This window comes from Citrus clementina, unplaced genomic scaffold, assembly GCF_000493195.1.
Source record: "Citrus clementina cultivar Clemenules unplaced genomic scaffold, Citrus_clementina_v1.0 scaffold_3, whole genome shotgun sequence".
In the NCBI taxonomy this organism is placed as follows: Eukaryota; Viridiplantae; Streptophyta; class Magnoliopsida; order Sapindales; family Rutaceae; genus Citrus; species Citrus x clementina.
In genome coordinates, this window is record NW_006262339.1 from 36,994,593 (window position 1) to 37,002,494 (window position 7,902).

The following is a 7,902-nucleotide window of genomic DNA, read 5'->3' on the forward strand; positions in this document are numbered from 1 at the left end:
AGATAAAGACCATTACTGCTCGGTCCGGGGAAAAGTGTCTTCTTCGTTGCCAAATCCTGTACAACAAAATAATCAGGAAAGAAGGTGAAACTACAATTATTGTCATTAGAAAATTTATGAACGGATAAAATATTATGGGAAGCTTGTGGACAATGATGAACATCATTTAAAAGAAAAGTGGAAGAATTAGCAGATAAGTAAGAATGACCAATGAATTTAATAGGCAAACCTGAACCACCAACGACACCACCGATGGTATCCTGACCATTGTAATCACGAGGATGCATTAAATTCGCATTATCTGGAGTTATATGAGCATTAGCACCAGTATCTGTTAACCAATTTGGGGAACCAAAAGATGTTGTAGAAATCATTGCAGAAAGCCGTTGGGGAGGGATACGACCCTCATATGCATGATTCATGTGATTGTAGCAATCAATAGCTGAGTGACCCATTTTCTGACAGATTTGGCATTGAATCCGATTACCAGAAGGAAAAGGACCCATTGGGGGTTTGTTGATAGGACCATTACCAAGATTGAAATTTGGCGAAGAGGAAAAATTCCCACGTCCTGGAGTTGGCAGTAGCCCTCTATTTTGATAACCAAAACCAGAATGATTAGAACCACTAGACCATCCAGTAAAACCATTACCACCATTGAAACCCCCAGAAAAATTATTAACACCACCACGACCACCATTATTACGTGGGAAGCCACGACCACCTCTATTATTTGGGCCACCTCGAGTGACTTTCATGACAACTGTTGAGTCGGACGAATAAGGATATTGTTTAATAGAAGTGAGACGTCGCTCAGCACTCAAAAGTAAAGCTTCAAGACCAGCATAACTAATAGGAGTTTCACGAGCTTGAACAGAGGCAACTGTATTTTCATATAAAGGACCAACATTACTCATAATGATGGAGACCAAGTCTTCATCAGAAATAGGACTACCAGAGAGAGAGAGATTGTCAGCAATGGAATGAATTTTATCCAGAAAATCAGAAATAGAAAGATCACTACGTTTAGTAGTAACTAGCTCAGTACGCAACTCGACGATTCGTTGTTGATTTTGGGAAGCAAAACGTTGTTCTAAAGAAGACCAGACAGCACGTGCAGAAGTGTAACGTGCAATAGTACTTAGCAAGGATTGAGAAAGAGAGCCATTAATCCAAGAGAGAACAAGTTGATCGTTCTGGATCCATTCCTCATATGCTGGATTAATTATATCAGTTACTTCTCCATTTTCGTCTTTTAGAAAAGGAGCAGGACAAATGCTTGTGCCATCAACATATTTTTGCAAGTTACGACTGCGAAGAAGAGGCACAATTTGAGCAAGCCACAAAGGATAATTATTTCGGTCAAGACGAACATTGACTGAATTGGTAATATTAGAGGGCAGAGACGAAGAACTAGCATGGGAAGTGGAAGAAGAACTCATCATGAAAAGATTGAGAATTTAACACAAAAGTCGTTAGACTTATAAAGCTCTGATACCATAAAACAATAAAACTCTGGAGGACGATTTGTAAGCCTCAGTTTTCAATGAGGTTCATATCACATATACTTTGCTTATATACAAGCTAAGGATACATATGATAAACATTAGCTTACAAGATAACTACAAAGATAATTACAAGACTAACGATAACTACAAAGATAATTACAAGACTAATGATAAGGATATTTTAAGTTTTATCTCTATCGTTATCAGTTGCCACCCTACCCACAACATACATGGAGAGACTCATAAAATCGAGTTCAATAACAAAGTAAGAAATGCTCCCCATTAGCGAGTCCAATTGGTTTAATTGATAATTTATCGGAATATTGTAACAAAGTAAGGTAATAAACTTGGAATTTAGTTTACCAAAAAATCGATTAAATCATGCTAAATATCACGTCAATCTGAAGTTAAATAAAATGTGACGTGAAACACAAATTTTATTATATATTATATTTTTTAAAATTATAAGTACTTGGCGCGCAACGAGAACTTCTCATATTCGCTTAAAAGTCCATTTTATACGTTTTTCAATTACAATCTTAAATCTCCTCCGGTATTAAACAGAGTTGTACTAATTATTTATTTTCCATCACTCAAGTCTCAAGAAAAGGGAAAACCGTCTTATTATTTTCTGAAAACTGAAATTCCAATAATTATATTCAAAATCTATATATCTTTATCTATATATATATATATATATATATATAAAGTGCTGTTCCAATCCGGAATTTCGGATTGGAACAATGTTCGGGAGGGAGGCTGGTGGCCTTTGGATTCAAATCCAAAGGCCACCTGTGGCTGCACATGGTGGACCAAAAAAATTAATAGAGTGTTGTTCCACTCTGGGACTGGAACAGCCTCCTATATATATATATATATAAAGTTGAGACTTGAGGAGCTGATATGACATCACAATTTTTTATCTTTTTATATTTTTTATTATCTAATAAATAGAGAAATTTTGTTTTAGATTTGGCTTTTTTTTCTCATAATTAATTTGATTGTTATTACACAATAACAATTATGCAAAGATTTTAATGAGACATATTCTTTGTAATGAACATCTAAGGGGGAGTGTTATGAATTTATTAAAATAAATGTAGATATTCATAACATATATCTCTTAGTCTCTCCACTATCTACCATTAGCAACTTTTAACTTCCCTATAACTCCCACTATCTAACAAGGAATTATGATCCATAATTTTTCAGACTTGAGGAGGTGATGTATTATCATAATTTCTCATCTTTGTATATTCTCTATTATCTAATAAATAGAGAAATGTTCTTTTAGATTTGGCTTTTCATCTTCTCATAATTAATTTGATTGTTATTACACAATAACAATTATGTAAAGATTTTAATGAGACATATTGTTTGTAATGAACATCCAAGGGGGAATGTTATGAATTTATTAAAATAAATGTAGATGTTCATAACATATATCTTTTAGTCTCCCCACTATCTCTCATTAGTAACCATTAGCTTCCCTATAACTCCTACTATCTCACAAGGAATTATGATCCATAATTTTTCATTAATTTCATGGAGTAATTATGTAACTATAAAAGGAGAGCTCATCTTTTTGTTTTGTACACACACAATTGGAATGAATAAAATCACTCTATAATATATTCTCTCATTTTATTCTTTATCTTGTATTGCTTCTTTATTTGTATTGCTGGCTAATAGCTTCTTCTTTTTTTGTTTTTTATAAGGCTGCCTCATCTTAAAAAAAATCAATTCATATTTTTTATCAGTTTCATCAAGTGTAAAGTAAGAAAAAATGATAATATTAAATTCTTTTTTAAAGCCGCGTGAAGCGCGGTTTTATTTTCTAGTATATATATAAAGCTGGGACTTGAGGAGATGATGTGGCATCACCATTTCTCATCTTTGTATATTCTCTATTATCTAATAAATAGAGAAATTTTCTTTTAGATTTGGTTTTTCATCTTCTCATAATTAATTTGATTGTTATTACACAATAACAATTATGTAAAGGTTTTAATGAGGCATATTCTTGGTAATGAACATCTAAGGGGGAGTGTTATGAATTTATTAAAAAAAATGTGGATGTTCATAACATATATCTCTTAGTCTCCCCACTATCACCCATTAGCAACATTTAGCTTCCCTATAACTCCCACTATCTCACAAGGAATTATAATCCATAATTTTTCATTAATTTCATGGAGTGATTATATAACTATAAAAAGGAGAGCTCATCATTTTGTTTTGTACACACACAATTAGAATGAATAAAATCACTCTATAATATATTCTCTCATTTTATTCTTTATCTTGTGTTGCTTCTTTATTTGTATTGCTGGCTAATAGCTTTTTTTATTTTTTATAAGGCTGCCTCATCTTAAAAAAAATCAATTCATATTTTTTATCAGTTTCATTAAGTGTAAAGTAAGAAAAAATGATAATACTAAATTCTTTTTTCAAAGCCGCATGAAGCGCGGTTCTATTTTCTAGTATATATATAAAGCTGGGACTTGAGAATGTGATGTGTCATCACCATTTCTCATCTTTGTATATTCTCTATTATCTAATAAATAGAGAAATTTTCTTTTAGATTTGACTTTTCATCTTCTCATAATTAATTTGATTGTTATTACACAATAACAATTATGTAAAGATTTTAATGAGGCATATTGTTTGTAATGAACATTAAAGGGGGAGTGTTATGAATGTAGTGTGCACTTTTTCTCTGCGAGAAATCTTTACTAATTTAAGAATTAAAGAGAGTTACCATAATAAGTACATTAATTAATAATGTACATAGACATTTATTATGCATTATGTGACAAAAAGGAGCACATCGTTTTCTCATTAAATTAAAATCCTAGCCCATTTGAATCAAATCATCAAATACCAATCCACCTTATAATAATCCATGCCAAATTTTCCTGCTACAACACATCCATCTATGAAATCCACACACCAAAACCTTACTGTTCGTATTCTTGATTCATTAATTGATTTTTTTTAACTCATCTTATAATTATTTTTCCAACCGTGAATTGTGAAATGTGATGTGTTGATTGTTTAGAGACAAAATTTAATTCATACTTGCCCTAGTGATCAGTGAAAATAATAGAAACATTTCATTAATTTAGCATAAAGTTCATTTACACACACACACACATATACATACCTAGAATATGTTGAGTATAAATTTCAAATATTTGAAAGAAAATCTTTCTTCGCATATGTACATAAAGCAACTTGAACCCAAACATTCTTCTTAATCCCGATCCTGCTTAGGATATAGGGCAATTTATAACAAAGTTTTCGTGCTGCTGATTCCTAGACGTAACGCCTCTTATCCTATGCTGCCTACTGTTATTGGTGTAATAGGGTTGACTTGCAATCCAGAACCCATAGGTGTAACCATTTGCTCAATACTAGAATTGACAATTGAAGCATCAAAGGCTGCATTAATTGGGGATACACGACATAATGAATGATTTTATCTATAAACTTCACATTCAATCAGCGTAGATTTTTTCAATAATATTTTTTTTTGTTCTTTTCTATCCCGAATTGTCTTTCTTAATCATAATAAAACTGTGGTACGACACATATTTTGGGGGGAAAAAATCCAACATATACATGGTTTTCCAAAACTAGTCTTGTACAAAATAATACCAATTATTTGCTTATATTCTTTATAAGAAAGTTAAGCCCTGCTAAATAATCAATTCAAGAGGATGAGTAACAGCATAGACTAAACATTATACATCACAATAATTTATTCATTATTTATTATTAAGTGGTTTAAGAGAACCGGTTTAAGTTTGTCTTAATAATCAATTCCTCTGAAGAAAGAACATATTTATTTTAATAAGAACCCAACAAAAAGAGAACCCATAAAAAACTTCAAGGTTGATCAAATTAGCATGCAAGGTTTCCAATTTTAGCAATTATGAAACCTCACATAAAACCTTGAATTGTATAAAAGCTTGAACATACGGCGTCGTAAAACTGGTGTTTGCATGTTTGGTTTATAGATTGATGGGGTTCGGTTGAGTTGGTCAATTTTATATAAATTTGACCCGTTTCTAACAGGCTTAGCTCCCCATTTGACTTAGAGTCGAGCTATTGGGCACCCGTAGAAAGTCATGAAACATCTTTTACGTGTATTTACAATTTTACTTTTACACCCCTTCACTCATGCATCGTTGTTTGCAATTTTCATTTGTGTTAAAAGCACATTTGTTGTTTGTTGGCTGTTAAATGTGTTCCAATTCGTTGATAAGCCAAAATTCCAACTCTTTCACTCATAATATTCATATCAATTCAAATATAGAGAATTAAATAAAAAAAATATTAGAGAGAATCTAAAAATGAAAGGGGAATTTTTTTAATATTATATCTGGACTGAAAATTCACTATTAAGATTTTTTCTTTTTAAAGAGAAAGAGCAATTAAATTTAAGAAAACCATGGTTGCATACTATTCATTCTTTGCTTGGAGATTGTTATCAAACAGTGGAGAGTATTTTTATTTGAGTATTGAATGGCTATTTAGGTCTTAGAGAGCAGTTTGAAAGCAAAAAGGGCATGCAAGAGCCAACACATGTGATTGTGGAAACTGCAGCGCGCTGATGAACTTTGTTTAGTATTTTGAAGTACAAATGATTGGAAATCAAATATATTTTCCGTTTTTAAGAATATAGCAAGGGTGTATATTTTGACGGTTTCATGTAAGACTTTATGTTAGTAAAATACTAAATTAAACCTTCCAAATTATATAAATTTAAGAAATTGAATACTTGTTCTCTTGTTTTCATTACAAGAGATTAAATTATTGGAGAGATTCAACCTTAACTCCTTATTTTCATTACAAAAGGCCAAACTAACTTAATTTTATCCTCATACACCATGAAATAATCAAAGCATTCTCAAAATTATGCTATCGGTTAAAAAGTTGTTTTAGTTGAGAATGTGGAGTGCCTAATTTTATTTAGAGGGAGTTCTCTAAGACTTTTCCAAATTAAACACATCGATCAAGAGAGAAAAAGAAGAAGCGGTCAGATGTATATAAAAGAAGCAACTGCATAAGCTTAAAACTCATACCTTTCTCGGCCTTTTGGCTAAGATCAAGTGTAGTATCTCAGATATTGTATATGTTCTTATCAGTTTAATATCTGATATGTGAGCCAAAGGCTCACACGATATTAAATTAACCATTTTTAAGGCGGAGAGTTCGCTACGGGAGCTTGCTACTGGGGCTCTCGAGCGTCGCCCTTGCGTTGCACCACTGCAAGGGCCTGGCGCACCCCACCAATCCAGCTGAAATTTTTTCACGTGCAATCTGCTTGTTTTTTGTGTTATTTATTCTCAAACAAAATAAATATTCAACCTGCTTTTGCTCAAGGGTTTTTAGTGATAGAGAATATAAATGGTCCGCTGCAGTGGCATTGGGGCTTAATTGTGTTGGTAAATTTTCAAAATAAATGTGTCTTATGGTAAAGACATGTCCTATTAATTGTGCCTTATAGAAAAGGTACCTTTCACTAAAGACATGTCTAATTAAATGATGTATTGTTGTAAGGACATGTCCATTTAATTGTGTTTTGTAGAAAATGTATCTTTTTACTAAATGATATAACTTTTTATGGCAACATTTCACTTAGAGATGCATCATTTCATGGTGACATTTCATTTGAAATGGTGATGGTTCAATTTGGACCATTGATTAAAATCAAATCTAGATCCAATGGCCATGAATGAAGGGGTATCATGAAAGATGATAACCCAAATGAGGGGGCACAAGTATATCTATAAATAGGGGTCATGTTTAAGCTATTTAGACATGAAATAAATGATCCTACACCACTCTTTTCTTAGCATTTTTTTCTAGTACGAATTTCAACACAAAATACCCATTTCTTTTGTGCATTCGTATTCCAATAGATTGTTTTCTACAGGAACAATATATTGTTTCTTGGCAGGCTTGCAGCATTCAAGAGTATTCTGGTTTGCTTTCGTCGATGCACAACGCAAGCAAACAAACAAGTGCTTCATTGTATCCTAGAGGCGTATTTACTTAACCCATGTGCATCACTCAATTGGTGGGGGCAAATAACGTCTTAAGGAAAGCGACATTTGTAACGTGCCTTGAAGCACACAAAATTTCTGCAGTTTTTTCCTACATACAGAGTTAGTTGTAAACAAATTACCTTACATAATAAAGTTCCACCATTATTGTTGTATTTCTCTACATTTGCCATTCCCCACAATTTTACCACCAACAATCTTAAGACGTTATTTCTACAACAATGGCACCAAGTTCATCTCTTCGACAATTCGCAGTAGATTTTGTCAAATTGGAGCGATTCGATGGTGGCAACTTTATTCGTTGGCAGAAAAAGTTGCAT

The 7,902-nt window shown here is 32.5% G+C and overlaps 1 pseudogene; it reads left to right on the forward strand.

The window, feature by feature from the left end:
• The first annotated feature begins 6,594 nt into the window (after positions 1–6,594).
• Positions 6,595–6,806, forward strand: LOC112100461 (annotated as a pseudogene).
• The last annotated feature ends 1,096 nt before the right edge of the window (positions 6,807–7,902 follow it).